A 9,303-nucleotide genomic window follows, 5' to 3' on the forward strand; every position below is an offset into this window, starting at 1 on the left:
CTGGATCCAGCCTGGATTACCACTTCAAAGCTGATGATCCTAAAAATTGAAATTCAAAACCAAATAAAAAACACCATAAATAAAATTATCTACGACTGAGACCCACCTTGGAATGTGTTTCTTTGAATGCAAAAAAGAGAATCTTGGCAAAAATAGCAGAATTTTATCACTTGCTTTTTCCAGAGGATATACTGCCTGCATGGGATGTGCATAATGGAACTCATTCTAATGCTCCATCCAGAAGAGAGTCCATGAGAAAATAAGAATATGTCTTTTGATCAGTGGAACCAAAAGAAGGGTGACTGAGACTTGGCCAATTCAACTTTTCTAAAAGCTTATCCCTTTGTAGTTATTGTAAACTTCATTTCCTTACACTCAGGACACACACCTGACAATCTGACCACACAGCTCCACTGGACTTTGATGTAAGGGTGAGCCTGCAGGCAGACAAACAAATTGCTTCAGCTCACATCTCTCTTTCTGGCATTTTTGTCTTTCTTCAAGAATCAACTTGGATAAAAGCAAATCTCTTGAGAGGAAAAATATGCTTCCATTTAGTGAGGAACCATCCTTTATCCATCCTCAGACTGAGAAAGGAGTATCATTGAGCTCTAGGAAAGAAAAGGAATGCACAAATGCTGAACTAGCTGATGAGCAGCATTTCTGTGGGAAGGCAGGAAGAGGAGGGTTTCAAAGAAACATTTGGGTTTCTTTGAAAAGGTGTACACATTTTGAGTGTACAACAGGAAAATTATAACTGCTTTAGAAATTATTTCCAAGAAAACTTACAGCTGTTTACAGGCAAAAGTCTCACTGGGGGAAGAAGAAGCACCGTGGGTTACAGGACAGGTTCAGAGAAGGCAGCCAGGCTGCCTGGATTCACAGAGGCACTGTCACATAAAGTCACATATGGACAACTGGCCTCCCAGACTCCACTCCCAGATAGAAATAGACCTCTGGGATGTAAGAGGGGAGGGGGCAGACCAAAAAGGAAGAATTACCCTCCCCCTGGCCTGTGCTAGATTTGTCTGCAGGCACAAGCAGTCACAGGGTCTGTGAAGCAATAAGATAACGTGACATGGCAGAGCTTAAAAATAACATTGCTGATTGGAAAACATCAGTGTCCATTACATGGGACAAACTCCTGGGGCTCCATGCAAAAAGGTTTCCAAAGTTCTCTGGGATGGGAGTCCAGATCTTGAAAAGTGGCTAACAGCAGCAAATAACTTGTGGGAAAAAGACAACTCCCAGGTTTATTCAGGCATCCAGAGGGTACTCTGAAACCACCTGTTACATCAGGCTCCAAAGCAAGGAAACACTGAGGTCTCTAACATGTGCATTTCTACAGTAATTAGACCTTACTAAAATGCTTCTCTGTATAACAAAGGAGGTCAGGAGAGTCTGGGTGTTTGGGATTGAAAGGGCTTCAGACATAGATATAGCTGAAAGGAAAGCTATAGCTGAAGGAAAAGCTGCTTCTACACAATCCAAAAAAAGTTGTAATAAAATAGTATAGGATAGCTTTGCATGCACTGAATAACAGGTAATTTCACAACTTCCAATACCCATACTTTAGACAAGTTTTTACAAACCAAATTCAAGGAGTTCTGTTCAAGGGACTCTTGCAACACTGTGGAGCATGCAATATCCACAGGTATTGCAACATCTAATTGCAAAATAAAGGCTGTTTGCCTCCAAATCTCCTCATTCTCTCCTTCCAGCCAATGGCAACAATGTTACATGGAGATGATTTTTTTTTTGAGTTAGTGAGTTGAATCAACTCAGTAGTCATCTGACAGGCACCCAACACCCAAGTCAAGGAAAGCAGCAGAATTGCAAGGCCAGGAGCTAAGAAGGGGAGCAAGACCACCCCTGTAATAGTGAACTATTAGCGCAGCTGCTTCTGGCACTGCAGTGCTGCTCATGAGCTGTTCCACTGTCCCCTTGGTTAGAGGCAAGAGTTCTGCATGTCACTTCTGTGCCCAGGTGCTCCAAGGGAGACAGGAAATCAATGCTGCACCCACCACATGTTGTGGCCACTCCTGTAAAGAATCAGGGAGAAGCAAAGTGTTTGCGAACATTTATTGACACAGAAAAAATACCCCAATTATCTGTGAGTGACAAGCTAACACAGGGAGTTTTTAAATACTCAGATCCAGAAATCAAGCACAACAGTTCACTTCCACTGACCACAGAAAAGTGGGTATCTTGAAACAACTCAGACAATGTAAGGTTTGCTTGTAGCTCTTTCCTTTCCTTTTTGTTCTTAGCTGAGCCCTATGCTCTGACCAGGTTGCACTGCACACTCCTGGTTTTCCTCAATATATTCCAGCCAACTTCTGCTTTTCCCTCAAACTTCCAGGCCAGAATTACTGGGAGGGGAGCATCACTGTACCTTCTTATAGAGAGAAAAAACAGCACTGAACCATTTTATGTGATGAAATGAACACAGCCCCTGATGATCAAAGGAGAAAACCTGCATCTTCCAGGAAGATGTGGGACCCAGCTGAAGGTCAGAGGGCTCTGGAGGAGCCCTGAGTGCATGGTTCAGTGACACAGCCAGGCTGACCTGCTGGCTGGCAGGTGTAGAGGGAGGACCTCTGTTCTGACATAATGTTATTCCTCTGTCCCCTGTCCCCTTAACACCTCATTTTGTTTGTGAAGTCTTACAAATTAAGTAGGTTGAACAAGCCATGGTGGACCACCAGAGCTGCTGTGGGGAAAACAGTGGGGAACAGGAAGGTGGAAGGAACAGGATTGGTCCCTCTTACCTGAAAAACTGAGAAACAGCATCAAACTGTGTGACTTCTGGTGGAGACTATACTGGGTCTCTCTTTGTATCTCTGCATGGTTCTATCATTGGGCACTCAGACACTCTCAAGAAAGAGTGAGAGAAAGAGGTTACCTGATCAATCAAGTATTTCCTTCAGCTGCAGCTCTTTTTCCTACAGGAAGCCCTGGCTTGTATAAACCACTCAAGAAGCAAACATCAAAGGACTCCTCTATCACTTAGTCAGGATAATAGACTGTACTTGAACTCTACTCAGTGAAGTGAAACTTCTTAAACTGAGAGCTGGAGTTTAATTTGTTATTCCTGGCAAACTGCCCAAGAGGAAATGGATCCAGGGCAGAAGTTTGTTTGTTAGATAGCAGTGAGAGATTGACACTTTTATAATAAGCCACAAAAGCAGGGAGAATAGAAAGAGCCGCTGAAACTACTGATTTTTATAAGATCTGCTCTTAATGCTGCATCAGTTACACGATCTCCTTTTAGTAATTGTCAAATAATGGAAATAAGAGACCATGAAACATCAATAAGAAGGATTTTGAGCAAACATTCTGCACATGAGGCTGATTCAAAAGAATAGGAGGAAAAAGCACAAAATCAGCTGCAGCAGGTCCTTTACACACTGGAATCCTTCCCCAAAGACACAAGGTACTGACTGCCAGTCCTGTCCACACCTTCAACACATTGCATGTCCATAACCTGCCTGCCAGCATCAAAAATATAGTGCAAGGAGCTCTCAATTGTTAGATAAGTTAGGTTACAGCCCAGCCAGGATCCCACTCCAGTATGTTGTCCTGTAGCTCTGCTGCCTCTGTGCCTCAAGATATGGAAGCCCACAGACCCTCTGCCCTACTGTGGCACAGCCTCAGTCACACCAAGCCCGAGAGAGCCAACAGAAAACATGACCTGTGGTGAGCAGAGGGCACAATGGTTTCACTGCACTGAAATTCTTTGCTATGTTTTTCAAAACAACCAACTGCACCTGACAGACACACCTTAAACAAAAACATCACATGAACATTACCCAGTGATCTCTCAGGTGAGCTCAATTAAGATATCATCTTCTAAATAAGAAACCCAAAGTTCCTTTTTGACTTCAGGATATGTAAGTGGTACCTCTTTATTATATATTAACAGTAAATGCATTCCATGGTAACACATGCCACTTTGGAATTTCCTTTACTGTCAGTAATTTACAAGCTGCATTAAGACAGACAGTTCAAACTAATGAAGGCTCCTAACAAGTGCAAAGCACCGCATTTACCATAAATACCAAGGGACTTCATCCCTTCAGGCAATTTTTTAAATAATTTTTTTTACTTCACTATGCCTGGAGCACAGGTTAAAGAGCTGATTAGGTATATACATTTAAGAACAACTACAAATATTAAGAAATGCTACTGGGCACATTTGGTAGTTGCTCTTCTGAAGCTCCTCGCACAGATTTTGCAATGTGGAAGGATTCTAAATATTGTTATACCTCTTTCCTTGATATTTTGTTCCTTTGGTAAAGCATTTTATTTGGAAAGGCTTTGTCTAAAAGTTAAACAGTCCCTATGCAATCTCTGAATGAAAGAAAAGCATGTTTAGATGTCTCGTCCCAACTGTTAGTGTCCCATGCCTACCAAAACTTCCAGCCTGGTTGGACACTGGCAGCTCCCAGAGTACATTTGCCACCAAGTCCTGTCCTTCCATGTGGACAAGGCAGAAGTGGATCCACCCTCAGACCCTGCAGAGATGCAGCAGAGAGTTTTCAGCTGCTTGGACCAGGAATGCTGTTACAGACATTCCTCATCATTCAAAGAATAAATAGCAGCACACATGGAAGCCTCCTGTGGATCAGTCTGAGGCCAGGAGCAGCCAAGCTGACCCACACTGGCTCTGCCATACACCACAAGAACAGATACAAGGTGAACGCTGTCCAAATACATTTCCTGTTGTTTCCGCGTGGGTCTTGGTGAGATTGTCTCTTGGGAAGGAAAAATTAATCAATTAACATTCATCCATAATTAAGCAAATAGGCTATTGGAAAAATTTAATAGCAAATAACAAATAATGATTTTCATACCATAAGAAGACAAAAAAAGAGAAACAGGAAAGCATGAAATCATAGTCTGGCTTTCTGCACAAGAACCACAGAATAAATCATATGCTGTTGATACACTGCTTTCAGATTCTCACCCAATAGTTATTATGACCAAATCTACAGCAACTCTGTATGTAAAAACACAGGAATGAGGCTGGTGGAGACTGTTTGGTTATCAAAGCTAAGATAGCTGTAAACAGGTAACATCTTTACCTTTAAATTAACAGTTTTAGCTAATTGGGCTGTCACTTTTCCATCTGCAAGCCACTAAGCATTTGCCTCCTAAGCTCAGGGAAAAGGCCTCCAGAGACTGTGAGTCAGTGAATGAAAACTGTTTTGGGTCCCATGGCAAAGAAAGTACTTTGCTCTCAAAAATAGATACATTTCTTGTGGGAAAAAACAGCCCAGCTCCTTCCTCTCCCATAGATAACAATGTAAAATGTCAGACACCTCCCAGGCTCCATTCCCAGGAGATCAATAGCATTGCAGTCATTACTTTGGTGGGTTTTTTCCTTAAAGGTTAATTCATATCTAACCAAAAATTGTGACCCAACAGTTCACTGCTTATGGGAGCATGAGGTGTGGAATGTCAGGCTGCCAGAAGTGTTGAACTGCTACAGCTGCAAAAAGTACAGCAGGATTTGGGCATTTGGAGACACAAAACTGGTCTGGGAGACAGGTAAAGATTGAATGCAGGGGAGCAGGCAGGGCCTGTGTTCACTGCACAACAGTAAGAGGCTCCAAAGCAAGGGGAGGAGGTTGCATACAGGGAAAACCCACCTGCTTTCTTGTGTTTGCAGCAGAAAGCCCATGGGATGCATTCACTATGTTGCCAGTATGTCCTGCAGGTTTGGGGCTGCACAGTGACAGTAGAGCAACGTGGAGTGAAACCCTAAAGATCACATTCAAGGATAAAAATTGGTCCATGTGCACTCTTTTAATGCAGAGGCTTTCACCCAGAGGGTTTGGTGACTGCAGCACCTGGTGCCCTGGCAAAGAAAGAGCTCTGCCAGAGCCACCAGGCCAGAGCCCTGTGCTGCTGGCAGCCCCCGGGGGGCTGAGCCCTGCTGGGAACTGCACAGAGGGTCTGCCAGCAGCACTGCCACCCCTCTGTGTCACAGCCCTGCATCTGACTGCAGCTCTCAGGAGGCTCTGCTCACCCTCAGCCCTGCTGGGCCCCTGCACTGCACCTCACACCTGTATTAACTTTGTGCTGAGATTGCAGGCAGCCATCCTAGGGCAGGAGCAGAAGCAAGGACAGATGTGAGATGCTCCCCAGAGGTGATCCTGGTCCATTATTCTCATTTCACAGGATAAATTCAACACCAAATAGCGGGGGAAAAAAAAAGAAAAAAACAATCCCAGACAGGCAGTTAAACTGAACCCCAGGCTGTGCAGTACCACAGCAGGCTCCACAAAGCCCTTGCAGTCCCAGAGGAGTAAGAAAAGGGGGAGGAAACATCACAAGAGATGACTTTGCTTACTCACATCATTGGTGCAGACACACTTGTTTACATTTGATTGGCCTCATCTAAACTTTGCTGGAGGTTGACCATAATATTTACAAGCTGAAAGAACAATTATGTAGCTGAGAGCAGCTAAATGGAACAAAACAAGACCAGAGACACAGAAATCATGTCATTTGCTAAAGTCAGAAAAACAAACTAAGCCATCAGACCACACATCTGCCTCACGCTATATAAATTTACACTGTGGTACTATTTGTGCAGCTTTACTGCAATATGGATGTTCTTTGAGTTTATAAACACTTACAGTGCTTATGTGCTCCATGTACTTATTTGTACCATAAAAATTTATATGGAAGGATATTTCCTATGCCTCGTCTGTTTGTTTACAGAGTCCACCTTTAAAAGACCAATATTCTTCCCTCTGGGGCCTGTTTACAGCCTGCACCTGTGATGGTTTCTTCAGTTTCAACCTCATGGGCTGTATTTCTTACATAACTGTTTTCCCTCTTTCAGACACCATTAATCATCCTTCTGTCAAGATCTTCTTCCCACACCAGGCTTTACTGTACATTCCTTGCGTTTTTGTACCATGATGTCAGTCCAGAATGGAACAAAGATAAGAATTGCTCAAGATTTTCCTTCAAATGATCCCATTTCTACAAAGCTATATATAAAATAAAACCCTCATATTCACCACGGAATTTGGAAAGGACCAGGCTTGGGGATTTGTGATTTTCTCATATTCCATACCCTTATTTCTTGAGAACTAAATGCAAAATTATTTTGGAAAAATGAGTGCAGAAGTATAGGGACCAAAGCAAGCACAACACAGGTTTGTAATCAATGGTAGAGCAACTAGGTAGGTGTGTCAATTGCACTGCAAATGTTTTGAAAATAGTTTGTCAACCATGCTTGAAAAATTATTACTTTTTTTTCACACTTTTCAATGTTTGGAAAAGTGAGATTGTTGCATGCATTTAACACCTTTTTGCCACTGCAAATGATTTAGAATAGCAAGAAGAAAAGAGTGCTGAGATGATACTTCCGTTAATTTGCATATTTCAGAGATAGGATGGACTCAAAATTTTTAATTATCATTTTCCTTTTATGAAAGAAAGCAAACTCTATTAATCTGTCAAATCCCTATTCCTGGGCAAGCATTCACCCTACTGTGGTTTTATTGGACTCAAGAGTAGGTAGCTCCAAATAAGTAAAGATCTCTGCCTTGTTTTGTTGTAACACTAATACCATAAAGAGTAAAGACTCCACGTAATATCACAACAAAGCATCAGAGGAGCAGTGGTGTAACATATCTGACTGTCAAGTATCGGCCTATAAAAATACCCAGGCAGGTCTGTTCTTCTCTTGGAGTGAAGAAGAGAGCTGTTCAGGCAGAACAATATTTGTTTTATTGACAGATTTTACTGTTATCTGTTACCCACCAGTGGGCCCCATTTGCAGTTTTCATCATAGAGTAATTGCTTATTAGAGACATTAGCAGGTTGTTTATTTGAAAACTATTATGCTAATAAGGAACAATAATATTAGCAAGGTGTTCTCTTTACAACTTTATTTGTTTATCCTCAGGGACTAAACTTCTGAAACCTCAAACCTTTTGTTACAGACTGAAAGATTTGGAAGTAAAATATCTGAAGTTTTTTTCATGTCTGAGAAATTTGTCCAATAATAATCAGTAGTTTTATTGCTATCATAAATAACAGGAGCTGCCTCTGACAGAAAGATGCTCACAGTATTGAAGGCTATTCTGTACACAACCATTTACTTGCTAAGCAGTCTGGAAAAATTATGTTGCTGCTGTATTTGCATATTTTCTTATTATAAATGTTACCATAGCTATAACATATCAACTTTAGTATATTATTAAGCCCAAAGGGAAGGAAAAAACTGATTGCAGCATGACTTCCAAGGCTCTGGGAAAGCACCTGTTTCCCTTATCCTTTGAGCTTTAGGGGCTTTTTAACCTCAGACTTGCCAATAAACTCCTTTAATGATAATGTAGATGGGATCAGTTATATTTACACATCCCAAGATTTCTAACAAACCAACAAGTACTTACAGCACAGTTTCACTCCTGCAAGAAAATGCTTTCACCATTGGCACAGCTGAATTTTTTTGCTATGCTGCTGCTGATCATTATTTTGCTGTGCCATGGGTATTTGTACTACACACAGTCAGGCAAAAATTTAGAATGCAGTCTTGCAATGGGTAGTGCCCACAAGCAGAGTAGAGTTGCAGATTCCAACCTGACTGCATAGCAAAGCAACAAGACATTATTATTTCTATTCCAGTAGCACACAGGCCCAAATTTGGATCACAGCCCAGTGTGATTAGGTGCATTGTAAACACATAGGTAAAGAACACCCCAAACCAAGAGGATCCTAGGTAAAATGATGACCAAAAAAGCCCCAAAACAAACCAAAAATCAGGGGGCAAAAAAAAAAAAAAAAACAAGCAAAAAATGAAGAGCAAGCAAACCACAAAGCAGGAGAAGAAAAAAAGGAAAGAACAACTTGCATGGGGACTGACCAAACACAACTCAGCTCACCTCTTGACTGTGGCCCGCTTTGGCAGCCATTGAGTGGAGGATGTGGCTTTGGATTAAGTAATCAGACAAGTCTGTGTAAAAATGGAAACAGAATAGGCTGGATTTTGTTATGCAAAAATAAAGATACTAAGCACTCTAAGTATCCTAGTGTATTTCCCTTCTCCCTGTTTCTATGTACATACAAACCTGCATGTATGCTTGTGTATGACTCATGATAAAGTTAATTTAATCCTATTGCAGTGTAAGTAAAACGCTGTAAGAGGAGGTAACAATGCAGGGAATCAGACATGTTGTATCAAAATCACATGTGTCTGTGGGCTGGAGTCCAAATTTTGGAAACTTTAACTGTTGAAATTGAGTGAGCACACCCAGATACTACCTGAACTTTCACTTC

The 9,303-nt window shown here is 41.7% G+C and overlaps 1 long non-coding RNA gene across 1 annotated transcript; it reads right to left on the bottom strand.

The window, feature by feature from the left end:
- Nucleotides 1–4,250: 4,250 nt before the first annotated feature.
- LOC102039311 lies at nucleotides 4,251–9,182 on the bottom strand. The gene is made up of 4 exons (XR_265407.1): nucleotides 9,096–9,182; nucleotides 8,910–8,980; nucleotides 6,363–6,442; nucleotides 4,251–4,757 (listed from the first exon to the last, which is right to left on the bottom strand). It is a non-coding gene; the product is annotated as an uncharacterized LOC102039311 (long non-coding RNA).
- Nucleotides 9,183–9,303: the final 121 nt, after the last annotated feature.

The sequence above is a fragment of the Geospiza fortis genome, unplaced genomic scaffold, assembly GCF_000277835.1.
Source record: "Geospiza fortis unplaced genomic scaffold, GeoFor_1.0 scaffold318, whole genome shotgun sequence".
In the NCBI taxonomy this organism is placed as follows: domain Eukaryota; kingdom Metazoa; phylum Chordata; class Aves; order Passeriformes; family Thraupidae; genus Geospiza; species Geospiza fortis.